Source organism: Camelina sativa, chromosome 8 (assembly GCF_030686135.1).
Source record: "Camelina sativa cultivar CO46 ecotype springtype chromosome 8, ASM3068613v1".
NCBI classification, from domain to species: Eukaryota; Viridiplantae; Streptophyta; class Magnoliopsida; order Brassicales; family Brassicaceae; genus Camelina; species Camelina sativa.
Genome location: NC_141887.1, coordinates 12,355,270 through 12,371,438, shown reverse-complemented (window position 1 = coordinate 12,371,438; position 16,169 = coordinate 12,355,270). Strand labels below are relative to the sequence as shown.

At 39.6% G+C, this 16,169-nt stretch overlaps 2 non-coding genes across 2 annotated transcripts; one reads left to right on the top strand and one right to left on the bottom strand.

Moving 5' to 3' along the window:
• Positions 1-8,604: 8,604 nt before the first annotated feature.
• Positions 8,605-8,711, top strand: LOC147939996 (small nucleolar RNA R71). Its single transcript, XR_015564946.1, has one exon. It is a non-coding gene; the product is annotated as a small nucleolar RNA R71 (small nucleolar RNA).
• Positions 8,712-12,313: 3,602 nt separating this feature from the next.
• LOC147939995 (small nucleolar RNA R71) lies at positions 12,314-12,420 on the bottom strand. The gene has a single exon (XR_015564803.1). It is a non-coding gene; the product is annotated as a small nucleolar RNA R71 (small nucleolar RNA).
• Between the last annotated feature and the right edge of the window lie 3,749 nt (positions 12,421-16,169).

Sequence of the window (16,169 nt, the reverse complement as noted above, 5' to 3'; positions counted from 1 at the left end):
CGAGCTCATCCTCGAGCACCTCATCGAGCAGACCCTCGGGCAGGACTGGGCTGCTAGGGTTAAAGGGTTTCCATATATAAACCCCCTCTTCTTCCTCTCGCCCTAGCACGCCGCAAACACTCAAACCAGAGAGCGAGAGCTTCTGAGAGAGATCTTGAGTGACTCAATGAAACTGATTATTTTTGTAGGTGGTGGTGAATGATGTATAGAATGATGACTTATGAATGAATGGATGTCAGGGTGTTTCAATTCCCCTTATGCAATTGTAGTATAAGAGGTGTCAATCCAATCAGAGTGTTTGTGAACAATCAAGATGTGCATATGAGTCTAAGTCAAGCCAGATGTAAAGGTTGTTTGTCACTAACAATCTTATGATGAAATGGAAAGTGCAAAAAGTAAAACTACAAGAACTAGGAGCTAAATGCAAATGGAACAGAGTGATTATGACAAACAGAAATAGAAACTATGGAAATGCAAGTATTGAACTAATGCAAGGTAAGTAATGAACAAGATACTAAATGAATGCAACAGAAATGCAACTAGGGTGAAACAGGACAAACACAAATCATAAACACAAGTTCTGGGTTGGAACTCGAGTAAGCACTCGATCGAGTGCTGATCGAGTGCAGGGTCGAGCTGGACAAATACGCAAAACAGAGCAGCACAAGAAAAATAGAGCAATACCAAAAGCAAATCAAACAACGATCAAACAACAAGATTTAAGCTAAGAAATCAATAAACAAAGAAGGTCTTGAGGAGGGATTCATGGGCTGGACTATGACTGAGTTCATCTAACTTGGTCAACAAATCTCAAACAACTTGAGCTAATCTCTAGACATATATTTCTAAGACATGTTTAATCCACTCTCATGTCAAGAAACAATCAAACTCATGCATCTCTAGACTTGTTCTCACAAAGTAAAGAATCTACACAAGCAGGCATTAAGCAATATGTCAAAAATCAAACAAGATTTCTAATCTCTTAGCAAGCCTAATGATAGTCTCTATATCTAGCCTTATCTATGCTCCTTAGACATTGGTGTGATGCTAAGAGGCTTGAAATCAGATCCTACCCTCTCAGATATAGGATCAGCATTAAGAACATCTAGCCTAGAAGAGATCTACAACAATCAAGCCTGACCAAATCAAACAAACCTCAAACACAACCCAACCTAACCCATCCTCAAGATCCTAAGCAACTACTCACAAGCATACATGATGAACAATAAAGTCATGAACCCAAAAAATACTGAAACTTGCATCATTAGAAAGATAAATCAAAGATCTACAATATTGAAGAAAGAACCAAACTCAAATTCTCAATATTAAGAAAGTTATGAAACCAACAATATTGAAGAATTTAGTCCTTTTCTCCTTTTAAAAGAAGTACAAGATCTAAGAAAATAAAAGTGCAAAAAGAATAATTCTAAAAAAGGTAAAAACTAGGTTTTTGACTCTCTAAAAAGCTGAGCCTTTTTGGTGGCTGCAGGTACAAGCCCTTATATAGAAAAAGTAGTGGAAGCCCTAAAAACGCTAAAAGACAAAATAGCCAGGCGGCTCGACCAACTCGACCTGGTGCTCGGTCGAGTGACCGGTCGAGTTGGCTCCTCTTGTGCTCCTCCCACTCTGTCGAGTCCCTCTCAGCACACGGTCGAGTGTCTGGTCGAGTGGGCAGTCGAGTTGGACTCCGGACCTTGGTTCTTCAGCCTTAGCTCTCTTGCTTTCTCCTCATGATTGCTTCCATGCTCCTTAAGCTCCAAAATCACCTGTTTATGCATGAAAAGATGCAAATGCAATGCAACTAAACTCTAATGCAAGAACAGTCCTAAAGCTATGCAATAATGGTCAAAATGGATAGCAAAAGATGCAAAAGATGTGTATATATTAAGGGAAAACAGGGTAAAATATATGAACATCACTTAGACTGATCAAGATTGATTGTTTTAATATCTATTCTAGATTAGATATGCTCTATGCTGTTCTTATATCTGAGAGGGTAAAGATAGATTTTAAGCTTTTTAGCATCACACCAATGTCTGAGTTGTTAAATAAGGCTAATACTAGAGATTATCATACTTAACTTGAGAGATTTGATTTTTAAGGTGATTTTTGACATTGATGATCTGAATCTTTAGTGCCTGCTTTTATATGTCTTAGCTAGTGAGAACTAGGTCTAGGAGTATCTGAGCTTCATTGTTATTGTCATGAGAATGGATTAACAAGTATTAGAATATCACTGTCTAGAGATAGCTCACTGTTGATTGAGATTTGTTGATCAGTTTAGGTGATTATAGCTTAAGTCCAGCCCATGAACCCATCCCTAAGACCTTCCTTGTTTATTGATTTCTCTGTTTGATTACTGTTACTCGCTTCCTGTTAGATTTACTTTTATTCTGTTCTGTTTTGGTTGTTGATTTTGTTTCTGTTCTTCGTATCATTCCACTCGACTTGTCACTCGATCGAGCATACGATCGAGTGCTTGCTCGAGCTCCTTTCCAGAGTTCTTGTTTATTTTCTGCATTTTTCTAGTTTCATTCCTGTTTCATTGCATTCACCCTTGTTTAATCCTTCAGCATTTATTGTCTTGCATTAGTTTAGTTCATGCTCTTTGAAACAAGTTTATATTGTGGTGTGAATGATGATGTATGCAATGGTGAGATATGAATGGAATGATGGATGGGTGTTTCAATTCCCCTTATGCTATTGCAGTACAAGAGGTATCAATCCTAAATGAGTGTTTGTGAACAATTAAGATATGCATATGAATCTAAGTTAAGACAAATGTAAAGATTGTTTGTCACTAACAATCCTAGGAAGAAAATGTAAAATGCAGAAAATAAACTACAAGAACTAACAACTAGATGCAAATGAAACTGAATGATTGAAACAGTGATAAAGCAAGAACAGAAACAGAGACTACTACTAATGAACTAATGCAAGATAATTAATGAACTGAAAACTAAATGTATGCAACTGGAATGAAACAAGAATGAAACAAGACAAACACAAATCATAGACACAGAGTTCTGGGGATGAACTCGAGCAGCACTCGACCGAGTGTAGGTCGAGTGGGTGGTCGAGCTAGACTAGACGCAGAAACAGAGCAATGCAATAAAAACAGAGTAATGCTAAATCCAATCAAACAACAAGCAAGCAACAAGATTAAGACTAAGATTTCAATAAACAAAGAAGGTCCTGAGGATGGATTCATGGGATGGACTAATCATTGTAGTTATCTAACTTGGTCAACAAATCTCAAGCAAACTTTGAGCTAACCTCTAGACATATTAATCTAAGACAAGTTTCTCCCACTCTCATGGTCAAGAAACAATCAAACCTATGCAATTCTAGACTTGTTCTCACACAGTAAAGAATCTACACAAGCAGGCATTAAGCAATACATCTCAAACCAAACAAGACCTCTAATCTCTTAGCAAGCCTAATGGTAAGCTCTAGATCTAGCCTTATCTATGCTTCCTAAACATTGGTGTGATGCTAAGAAGCTTGAAATCAGACTCTACCCTCTCAGATATAGAATCAGCATTAAGATCATCTACCCTAGAAGAGATCTACAACAATCAAGCTTGACCAAGTCACACAAACCACAAGATCAATCCATCCTAACCCATCCTCAAGATCCTAAGGAAACTACTCACAACAATACATGGTGATCAAAGTCAAAAACCCAGAAAATATTGAAACTTGCATTATTAGAAAGATTAAACAAAGATCTTCAATATTGATGAAAGGATGAAACTCAAATTCTCAATATCTTTAAAGTTATAGAACCAACAAAATATAAGAATCTAGTCTTCTTTCATAAGGAAGTACAAGATCTTAAAAATAAAAATGCAAAAAGAATAAAACTAAAAAAGGTAAAAACTAGGTTTAGGGAATATCTAAAAAGTTGCACACTTTGGTGGCTGCAGGTACAAGGCCTTATATAGGTGAGGAGGTGGAAGCCCTAAAAATAGAAAAAGTCAAAGTAGTCAACGGCTCGGTCAACTCGACCAGTGCTCGGTCGAGTCCATGGTCGAGCTGGCTTCTCTCGTGCACACTCCACTCGGTCGAGTCCATCTACCCACTCGGTCGAGTGCTTGGTCGAGTTGGACTCTGGACCTTGGTTCTTCAGCCTTAACTCTCTTGCTTTCCCTTCAAGATTGCTTCACTTCTCCTCAGGATTGTTTCCATGCTCCTTAAGCTCCAAAATCACCTGTTTATGCATGAAAAGATGCAAATGCAATGCAACTAAACTCTAATGCATGATTAGTCCTAAAGCTACACAATAATGATGAAAATGGCTAGCAAAAGATGCAAAAGATGTGAATAAACTAAGGGAAAACATGGTAAAATATATGAACATCAACACCCCCAAACTTAGTCTTTGCTTGCCCTCAAGCAAATAAACAAGACATAAGAAGGTAGATGAGGTTTGAAAGTGGGATCTCAGCTCCTAAAGCTTGCAAATAGACCATCTAGAATCAATGTCCAAGTTACTAATACTATGATGCAAGTTGAATGAGCTGGAATTAAAAATTTTAGACAAGCATTTCACAACCTTTACTGATTTAAGCCTTAGATATCCACATGCATTCAAATCAACCAATTCCTTTAATATTCATTAATCAAGAACATGAATCAATTCTATGCAATGCTTAAACTCATTTGGCTTGGTAATAAAGGGTTTTGAGACAATGATGGTCTCTTTTTTTTTTTTTTTAGAGTGGGGCTTGTCAATATCAAGGTTCTCTCATAAAAATGGATTGAGCTTTAGAAGAATGCTAAAGGTAAGAACACCTAGACACATACAAGAATAAAGCCTTGTCTACCCAAAGGTACCCAAAGTGTTTATCCTATCAATCTAAACCCAAATGATCCTAGTGCTACCCTTTAACTTCTTCTTTTCTCTTTTGGTTTTCAAGTCTTAGGAGAGGTTTCTTAATTGATCTTTCTAGTGGAATGGGAATTTTTTTCTTATTGCTATGGTTCTCTTTTCTTCTTATTCTTAAGACATATAAGCTTTTTGCTAAACTTCACTTTGCTTTCTTTTCTTTTCTTTAACTAGAACCATCTTAGATAACAATTTTTACTTCCCATCCTTTCACTAGACTTTAGCTTTTGCTTAAACTCATTCCCCTCCTAAAGACTCTACCCCCTTTTTTTTTTTTTTTTCTCTTTCTCTTTTCTTTCTTTTCTTTTCAAAACAGCCAAGTCCCAAACCCAACAAGTGAACCACCTAGTCCTATCTAGTTTGAAAAATGCAAACTAGAACTACACAAGGTTTTACTCTTGTCAGTTCAAACCTAACACTTTCTACCAAGCTCAATCCCAAAAATAGGCCTCACACACACAAGAATAAACATGGCTTGAAAGAAGGTTTGGTTAGGGGTAGGGAAACTGATTTAAAAGTGAAATCAGCTACTTTGATCAACAAGAGTGGCAAAAGGAGAAAGATGATCCAAATAAGTATATGGTATCCATGAGTTTAAAGCAATGCATACATTGATAATTAACAGTCAATATTAGGTTCTTATAGATAGGAAATGGCATCAAATCATAACATGCTTCAATTCAGACCAAATGCAATTCAGGAATTCAAGGCTTGGTTCAATCTTATGCTTCTAACCACTCAACTAGCATCAAAGTACTATTAACTTGGGCATTGATCTTAGTCTAGTGAATTAAGCAAGCTAACAAGGAAAAACTCATCATAGATCCCTAATGCAAACAGTCCGATATGATAAACAAAATACTTAAATATGCAATGCAAACTACATGAACACTCTCTTTTTTTTATAAAGATTTTTGCAAAAAATTTTCAAATTTTTATGGTTTTCCTATGCCTTAGATGATTATGCAAGTGCTAACATGATGATGATAAAAATTTGAAATAAGAAAACAAAACACAACATCAAATGCTATCTCAAACCCTCCCCCAAACTTAAATCACACAGTCCCTTGTGTGAAAGAAATTTGCTTGAGGATTCAAGACTTAAAACAAAACACAACATATGAAATGCTATGGTATATACAATGGGAAGGTGATAATGTTACCTCAAGGATTGGAGAAGAAACTGTCCACATCCTCCTGCATACTATCAAAGGTGTAGCTGGGATCCTGCTTTTTTGGCTACCACTCGACCCCACACTCGACCAGCACGTGGTCGAGCTCCTTGACCAATTTGAAATTTCAAAATTTTTCTTCCTTTTCCCCCTCCACTCGATCGTTCTAGAAGCTTTGGAAACCAAACGGGCCTTAATCCTTACCCAGCTCGATCGAGTACCTCTCGTGGCCTGGTCGAGTGGGCTTGCGAACCTCCTTGCCCAAGTCCAAATCTCTTCTTACCCAACTACATTCTTAATAAAAAGCCTGTCCAACAAAATCATAAAAGAAAGCATATCAAAACTACTAACAAATTAAACCATATTTACAAAGGATACCTTAGGGACTTCCTCCCTAGTGAGCTTGTTTAAAGTCACTAAGCTTGACTTTGATTTCCTTCTTAGACTTGATCTAGATACCAAGGAGGTGATGAAATCCTCCCTAGAACCTCTTGGTCACTGTGAAGTTGATCCTTGATCACCTCACCCTTAGCACACAAACCATATTTCTTCTTGATTTTGAGCCTTGGTCTTGCTTTCCTCAAAGACCTCTTGTTAAGCTTTACTTGAAGATCCTCAACCATACTAGTCAACTATTGAACTGACCTCTTAAGCTTTTCCACAGAATCCTCTTGAAGTGGGAGCTCAGCTTTTGGAGTTGCCTTATCACTTAACCCTTCTTGACCACCTTTGTCCTTGATAGTAAAAGGCTGGTCATCAATGGTGGGAAGGTTGGTTGGATTGTAGATATTGAACTTCATAACTACATCTTCAGCAATGTTCAAGGTCACAAGACCTTCCTTGACATCAATTACTGCTCCAACAGTAGCTAAGAATGGCCTCCCTAGTAAGATTGGATCTTCAGGCTCCTTGTCCATCTCTATCACCACAAAGTCAGTGTGGATCCTTGCTCTTCCTATCTTGATTGGGACATTCTCTAACCTCCCAACTACCTCTCTATTTGTCCCATCAGCTAGGCACACATGGAGTCTAGTAGATTTAAAGTCAGTTCTCCCAAGCTTTTGAGCTATGGAATATGGCATGACACTTGTTGAAGCTCCCAAATCACAAAGGCATTGATTGTAGTGGAGGTAACTGATTGTGCAAGGCAAGTAGAATGGCCCTGGATCCTTAAGCTTTATTGGAATGATCACTCCTCCAAGGTTCTCAAGATCCTTCTCATCTTGAGCTTCAGCCTTCTTCTTTGACAAATCAAGCAAAAAGTCTTTGTAGAGAGGATATGGATCATACTGTTCCAAGGCAGGTCCTCTCTCCTCTTCTTGGTAAGCAATGGTGATCTCTTGTATGGCCAACACTTCCTCAACCACAGCTTCTTCAATCACAACCACTTCCTTCAAAGCCTTCTCTTCCTCTTATTGCTTAGCCATCATCTCCTTTCTCTCAATGATTTTCCTAAGCTCCTTAATCTTTTGTGCTTTGAAACGTCCTGGGAATGGAAGAGGTGGCTTGTAAGCAGGAGGAGTGTACTTGGCAGGTTTGTCAGCCTCGGACTGTCCAGCTCGATCGACCACTCGAGCACGCACTCGATCGAGTGGCTGCTCGAGTCCATGGTCGATCTCAGGTGCGAGCTCCAATTGCTTGTTACAAACATCACTTGGGGCTTTAGTAACTAATGAATTCCCCCAAACTTGAACTGCACTGTCTCCAGTGGCTTCTTCCTCATGAACTTGAATGGCTTTGGCTGTGAACTCCCTTGGATTTTGGACAGCTTTTCCAGGGAGTTGGTTGGGTTTTGGAGCTGAAGAAGAGGCTATGTTACTCTCCATGTACTTAACTCTGGAATTCAGACCCTCAAACTTCATATTCAGATCATTGTATTGAGATGTGAGCCTTTGGTTTAGCTCAGCAAACTGTTTGGCTTCCTCTATCTTCCCTTGTGTTTGACCAATCAACAGCTGTTGTACCATGGCTCTAAGGTCTTGTTCCTGGCCTTGGTTAGTCTGAAACCCTGGTGGGGGACACAACTGGGGCTGGAACACCTGTTGCTGTTGTTTGGGGACATAGTTTTGGTGCTGTTGAGGCTGTTGAGGAGGGTAGACTTGATCTTGTGGGTTGGCCACATTTGTGCTCCTATAGGACAGATTATTGTTCCTAAACCCTCCTTGGTTATAACTCTTGAAACCTCCTTGGTTTTGCATATAGCATAACTCAGCAAACTCATTCTCTCCCTCTTGAACTGGAGGCTCCTCTTCACTAACAAAGTGAATAGACTTTTGCTGACTTAGCAAGATCCTATCAAGCTTTTCATTCACCATTTTCAGATCCTTCTTGTACTTGTCTTCTTGATCAGTTGATGATGACCTTATGGTTCTGTCATAGTCCTCATTGTAGTTCCCATCAGACTGTGCAAGGTTCTCTACTAACTCCCAGCCTTCTTCCACATTCTTATTGAGGAAGTTTCCATTGGAGGCTGTATCAAGAAGCATTCTGAACTTGGGAAGCACTCCTCTATACAATGTGCTCAACAAAGACTCCACACTGAAACCATGATGAGGACATTGAGTTTGGTATCCCTTGAATCTCTCCCAAGCTTCACAAAAGCTTTCATTACTCCTTTGAGCAAATCCAGAGATCTCATTCCTTAGTCTTGCTGTCCTAGCATTGGAGAAAAACTTGGCCAAGAAAGCCTTCTTGCATGCATCCCAAGTAGTGATTGCACCAGTAGGGAGAGTCTTTTCCCATAAATGAGCTTTGTCTCCAAGTGAGAAAGGGAACAACCTCAGCTTGAAACCATCTTCACTTACTCCATTGATCTTGGTAAGACCACAGATTCTGTCAAACTCATCAAGATGATCTAGTGGATCCTCCATAGGCAATCCATGGAATTTATTGGCCTGAATCATTGAGATCAATCCACTCTTGATCTCAAAGTTGTTGTTGGCAACAGTTGGTGGCACAATGCCAGCTCTTTGGTTGTGAGTGTTGGGTGCATCTCCAGCACCAATGTTCCTTGGTCTCTGAACCTGATCCTGTTGATCCATAGCTACTATAACCTCTTGTTGTTGCTGAACAACTCTCCTTTGCTTAGATCCTAAACTCTTGGTCTTGTTGTTGATGTTGTCAATAGGCCTAAGAAGATTGTCCTTTCCTTTAGACCTTGTGTGCATTAACAGACACATACGATTTTTGCTAGGCAAGCGACTGAGCACATGCTCAAGTAGGAGGTCAAGTCGACTGGAGAATGATGGTTATAGAGATCCGGCTTCTGGCTCGAGCAGGTGCTCGATCACGACTCGGTCGAGTGGTGGTCGAGTGACTGGTCGAGTGGTACCTGAAATGGAACTTCAACCCAGAAACAGAAGATTCGAGTACAGCAACCTCACAAGCGTATAAAAGAACTTAATCTTAGACTAATATGGATCCTAAATGTCACAAAAACACACTCAAATGGGCAACGGCGCCAAATTGAAACAAGTTTATATTGTGGTGTGAATGATGATGTATGCAATGGTGAGATATGAATGGAATGATGGATGGGTGTTTCAATTCCCCTTATGCTATTGCAGTACAAGAGGTATCAATCCTAAATGAGTGTTTGTGAACAATTAAGATATGCATATGAATCTAAGTTAAGACAAATGTAAAGATTGTTTGTCACTAACAATCCTAGGAAGAAAATGTAAAATGCAGAAAATAAACTACAAGAACTAACAACTAGATGCAAATGAAACTGAATGATTGAAACAGTGATAAAGCAAGAACAGAAACAGAGACTACTACTAATGAACTAATGCAAGATAATTAATGAACTGAAAACTAAATGTATGCAACTGGAATGAAACAAGAATGAAACAAGACAAACACAAATCATAGACACAGAGTTCTGGGGATGAACTCGAGCAGCACTCGACCGAGTGTAGGTCGAGTGGGTGGTCGAGCTAGACTAGACGCAGAAACAGAGCAATGCAATAAAAACAGAGTAATGCTAAATCCAATCAAACAACAAACAAGCAACATGATTAAGACTAAGATTTCAATAAACAAAGAAGGTCCTGAGGATGGATTCATGGGATGGACTAATCATTGTGGTTATCTAACTTGGTCAACAAATCTCAAGCAAACTTTGAGCTAACCTCTAGACATATTAATCTAAGACAAGTTTCTCCCACTCTCATGGTCAAGAAACAATCAAACCTATGCAATTCTAGACTTGTTCTCACACAGTAAAGAATCTACACAAGCAGGCATTAAGCAATACATCTCAAACCAAACAAGACCTCTAATCTCTTAGCAAGCCTAATGGTAAGCTCTAGATCTAGCCTTATCTATGCTTCCTAAACATTGGTGTGATGCTAAGAAGCTTGAAATCAGACTCTACCCTCTCAGATATAGAATCAGCATTAAGATCATCTACCCTAGAAGAGATCTACAACAATCAAGCTTGACCAAGTCACACAAACCACAAGATCAATCCATCCTAACCCATCCTCAAGATCCTAAGGAAACTACTCACAACAATACATGGTGATCAAAGTCAAAAACCCAGAAAATATTGAAACTTGCATTATTAGAAAGATTAAACAAAGATCTTCAATATTGATGAAAGGATGAAACTCAAATTCTCAATATCTTGAAAGTTATAGAACCAACAAAATATAAGAATCTAGTCTTCTTTCATAAGGAAGTACAAGATCTTAAAAATAAAAATGCAAAAGGAATAAAACTAAAAAAGGTAAAAACTAGGTTTAGGGAATATCTAAAAAGTTGCACACTTTGGTGGCTGCAGGTACAAGGCCTTATATAGGTGAGGAGGTGGAAGACCTAAAAATAGAAAAAGTCAAAGTAGTCAACGGCTCGGTCAACTCGACCAGTGCTCGGTCGAGTCCATGGTCGAGCTGGCTTCTCTCGTGCACACTCCACTCGGTCGAGTCCATCTACCCACTCGGTCGAGTGCTTGGTCGAGTTGGACTCTGGACCTTGGTTCTTCAGCCTTAACTCTCTTGCTTTCCCTTCAAGATTGCTTCACTTCTCCTCAGGATTGTTTCCATGCTCCTTAAGCTCCAAAATCACCTGTTTATGCATGAAAAGATGCAAATGCAATGCAACTAAACTCTAATGCATGATTAGTCCTAAAGCTACACAATAATGATGAAAATGACTAGCAAAAGATGCAAAAGATGTGAATAAACTAAGAGAAAACATGGTAAAATATATGAACATCACTCTTGTTAGTATCATCTCTGCTTTATTTACACTGTTCACCTTGCATTTAGTTTCTTATCTTAGTAATTTTACATTCTGCATTTCATTATTGTCATTAGGGTGTTAGTATAAAACCATTTTCATACTTGGCTTAACTTAGATAAGTGTTCACATCCAGATTGCTTGCATCTTACTCATTATGGATTGACATCTCTTATATTACAACAACATAAGAGTAATTGAAACCTCTTGCATTCCACCTGATCATTCATCATTATCACTGCTTATGTCTCTGTTTGCATGTTGCATTCATTCATAGCATAAGTATCATCTTCATCATCACACACACACACAAAAAAAAAGTTCAGTTTCAACTTGGCGCCGTTGTCATTTGAGTAACAACTCGAACCACCACTCGACCATCTGCACGATCGAGTGATTGCTCTAGCCACCAATTCAGATTCAATCGATCTTCAACTCGAGCTTGTGCTCGACCGAGTGTCAGTTCGAGCTAGTGATCGAGTCAGTTGATGCACACTAGATCCAAGGGAAGCCAGAATCTTCAGAGGTACCTTGATCATATCAACCGATTACCAAGAGACTTGAGGCAACAGAAAACCAGAATCCTTCAGGAACAGGAAGAACAATTGCTGATGGATCAACAAAACAACCAAGATCAAAGGACAAGGCATATTGGTGCAGGAGATGCTCCAAATACACACAACCAGAGAGCTGGCATAGTACCTCCTGTAGTTGCCAACAACAATTTCGAAATTAAAAGTGGGCTAATCACAATGATTCAGGCAAACAAATTCCATGGTCTACCAATGGAAGATCCTTTAGATCATTTGGATGAATTTGACAGGCTCTGTGGCCTCACCAAGATAAATGGTGTTAGTGAGGATGGCTTCAAGCTCAGATTGTTTCCCTTCTCTCTAGGAGACAAGGCTCACTTATGGGAGAAAACACTACCAACAGGAGCCATAACCACATGGGATGCTTGTAAGAGGCCTTTCTAGCTAAATTTTTCTCTAATTCTAGAACTGCAAGGTTGAGGAATGGAATTTCTGGTTTTGCTCAGAAGAACAATGAAACATTTTGTGAAGAATGGGAGAGATTCAAAGGATACCAAACATAATGTCCACATCATGGCTTTAGTAATGAGTCTCTACTCTCCACACTATATAGAGGAGTCTTACAAAAAAATCAGAATGTTATTGGATACAGCCTCTAATGGAAATTTCCTCAACAAGAATGTAGAAGAAGGATGGGAGCTAGTGGAAAACTTGGCACAATCTGATGGGAACTACAATGAGGACTATGATAGAACTGTGAGATTTGTCACTTCTGATCATGATGAGAAGTATAAGAAGGATCTAAGGGTTGTTCATGAGAAGCTGGACAAGATTCTACTCAGCCAGCAAAAGAATATTCAATTTCTTGGTGAAGAAGAGACTCCAGCTCAAGATGGGGAGAATGAATTTTCTGAGATTTGTTATATGCAGAACCAAGGAGGCTTCAAAGGTTATAATCAGTTCAAAAACAATAACCTATCCTACAGGAGCAACAATGTAGCAAATCCTCAAGATCAAGTCTCCCTCCTCAACAACCTCAGCAGCACAACACTTATGTCCCCAAGCAGCAACAACTAGGTTACTAGGCTCCAATGTGTTCCCCACCAGGGTTTCAGACCAACCAAGCCCAGGAACCAGATTTAAGAGCTATGATAGAGCAGTTGCTACTTTGACAAGCAAATGGGCAGCTTGAGACAGCAAAAAAGTTTGCTGAGATAAACCATAGGCTGGATTCTTCTTATAATGACCTGAATATTTAGTTTGAGAGCTTGAATTCTAAAATCAAGTTCATGGAGAGCAATATTGCTTCTACATCAGCTCCTAAGCCAAACCAACTACCTGGTAAGGCTATTCAAAATCCAAGGGAGTTTACCGCAAAAGCTATCCATTTCTATGAGGAAGCTGTCACTGAGGACAATGAGGTTCAAGCTGGGGAGGATTTGTCCCAAGATGAAGCTTAGAGTAATGGTTTTACTCAACAGATTGAAGCAGAAAAACCACACGGCCATGTACTCGACCACACACACGATCGAGTGTCTGATCGAGTTGCTCCCGCAGAAATAACACTCGACCAAGTTCTTGACCGAGCACACGATCGAGTTGCTCCCGCAGACGCTGTTAAACCTGTTAGATACATCTCTCCTGCTTACAAACCACCTCTGCCATTCCCTGGACGTTTCAAGGAACAAAAGCTGAGAACTCAAGGAAATAATTGAAAAGAGGGAAGTGATGGCTTTGAAACAAGAGGTTATCATTGAATTCAAGGAAGAAGAGAGAGGATCTGCTTAGGAATAGTATGCTCCCTATCCTCTCTACCAAGGCATGCTACTTGAGATATCAAAGCAGAAGGCTCAGAATCAAGACAAGAGGGATCTTAAGGAGATTGGGGGAGTTATCATCCCAACTAAACTTGAAGACACATGTCCATTCAATATGCCTTGCTCCTTTAGCTACCTACACTTCAACAAATGTTTGTGTGATCTGGGAGCATCTATCAGTGTAATGCCTTACTCTATAGCACAAAAGCTTAGGCACACTGAATTCAAGTCTAGCAACCTCTACATAAGTCTGGGTGATGGATCAACAAGGGATGTGGTTGGTAAATTGGAAAGCTTTCCAGTCAAGTTGGCCAAGGCCAGAATTCCTACTGATTTTGTGGTTATTGATAACTCTCTAATTTACATGTTTAAAGCATCTCTTTTTGTCTATATTTTACATTGTTTTTACCCTAACCTTAGCATTTTTAGGTCATTAACTGTAGGAAATCGCATTTAGGCCATTTAGGGTGTTGTATTCTTGCCTTTGCATATTTTGGATGAAAACAGTTGCTTTAGAGCCTAAAATGGGAAGAAACAAGGTCAAATCCGAGCATGTACCCGAAGGAGCTATGGAGCAGGAAGAACAGTCTGAACCTCAACCGATCGAAGAGGATCCAAGGGCAGGAAGAACAACCCGAGGACCTATCCGAGGACTTACCCGACCACATCTTCGAGCACCGCCTCGAGCAGACCCTCGGACAGGACTGGGCTGCTAGGGTTAAAGGGTTTCCATATATAAACCCCCCCTCTTCTTCCTCTCGCCCTAGCACGCCACCGACACTCAAACCAGAGAGCGAGAGCTTCTGAGAGAGATCTTGAGCGACTCAAACACTTTTTCCACTTTGTTAGGATTCATTTTGTTATTTTCTTTTGCATTTTCGATTCTATACTCTTCCTCTTTACTCTGTTTTCAATACAATGCAATTTTCGTTTATCTATGCTTTTGTGTTTTATGCAATGATATCTGAGTAGTGAAACAAAGTTTCTATGGATGGGATAGACAATTTTGTGTCCTTGATCGGTTAGGATGTTTTAGCTTGGTTGTTTATGTTTTATAAATTCCCTTCTAGATTGGTGTTATTAATGCTATCAATAGACCGAGAGGTTGAGATTAGATCTAGGGTGTTTTACCATCGAGAGGTGTAGATGAAATGCTTGAATCAATCAATGCTAGAGATTTACTCACTTAGCCTAAGAGATTAGATGTGTAAGGAGTTTATTGACAATAATGAATCGGTTTGTATTGCCTGCTTGGTCATGTTTCTCCAACGAGAGTTAGGTAGGGGAGTGATGAAGGTTGATTGTTTCTATCACGAGAGTGTTTTAACAAGATTTTAGAGATTCATTGTCTAGGGAATATTTGCTTGAGGCATGTAGGACATTCATACTGGTCAGGAACGCTTAGGAGTCGATTACCCCATCCTTAGGAGCTTTCGAATTTTGATTGTTTACATTTTCATTCATAACTCGATCACTTACCTGAACAGGTACACGATCACCTGCTTCGAGTACACTTTCGAGCTGTTCATACTCATCTTGGTTACTCGATCACCCCACCCGATCCTGTACCCAAATGCTTGCATCGAGTGCGTAGGTCGTGTGGTTCTTGTTTATTTTAGGATTGTTAGATCAAACCATTGATTGCTTGGCTTGACTTGCATAGTTCTGATCATATCTCATCTACTAGCATAACAACCATTTTTGATTGATAACCCTTTGTACTAAAACTGCATAGGGAATTGATACCCTGGGTGAAAATCCTGTTATCAATTTGGTGTCGTTACCATTTGGTTGAATTTGATACATTCAAGATTTCAGCACTTGCTAGATCAAGTTCTATTCTATACTTTGGTTAGTTACTGACTCGTTTACTTTCGTATTTGTTTGTTTTGCATTTCAGGTACAACCCGAGTACCCACCCGACCCGTCACTCGATCACCTGGATCGAGTTCACCTTCGTGTACTCACTCACTCGGTCAACTGATTGTGCATGCAAACACAATCCAAGGGTAGCCAAAAGTTGAGTCCTTTCATTGACAACATCGACAGACCAAGGTTACTCCGTCCACAACAAGTTCAACAACCGTAACCAAACACAATTGAGGAGATAATGAATAACCAGAATGGTCTACCAGCTCCTCAAGCAAGGACCAACATCGGAGCAGGAGATGCTCCATCTACTAACACTCAAAGAAATGGCATTGTGCCACCTGCTGTCCAGAACAACAACTTTGAGATCAAGAGTAGTCTCATCCAGATGATACAAAACAATAAGTTTCATGGATTGCCAATGGAGAACCCATTGGACCATTTGGATGAGTTTGATAGGCTCTATAGCCTAACGAAGATAAATGGAGTTAGTGAAGATGGATTCAAACTCCGGCTTTTCCCATTTTCTTTGGGAGACAAAGCACACATCTGGGAGAAATCACTCCCCAAGGAGTCCATCACCACCTGGGAAGCATGCAAGAAGGCGTTTCTAGCCAAATTCTTCTCCAACTCCAGAACTGCA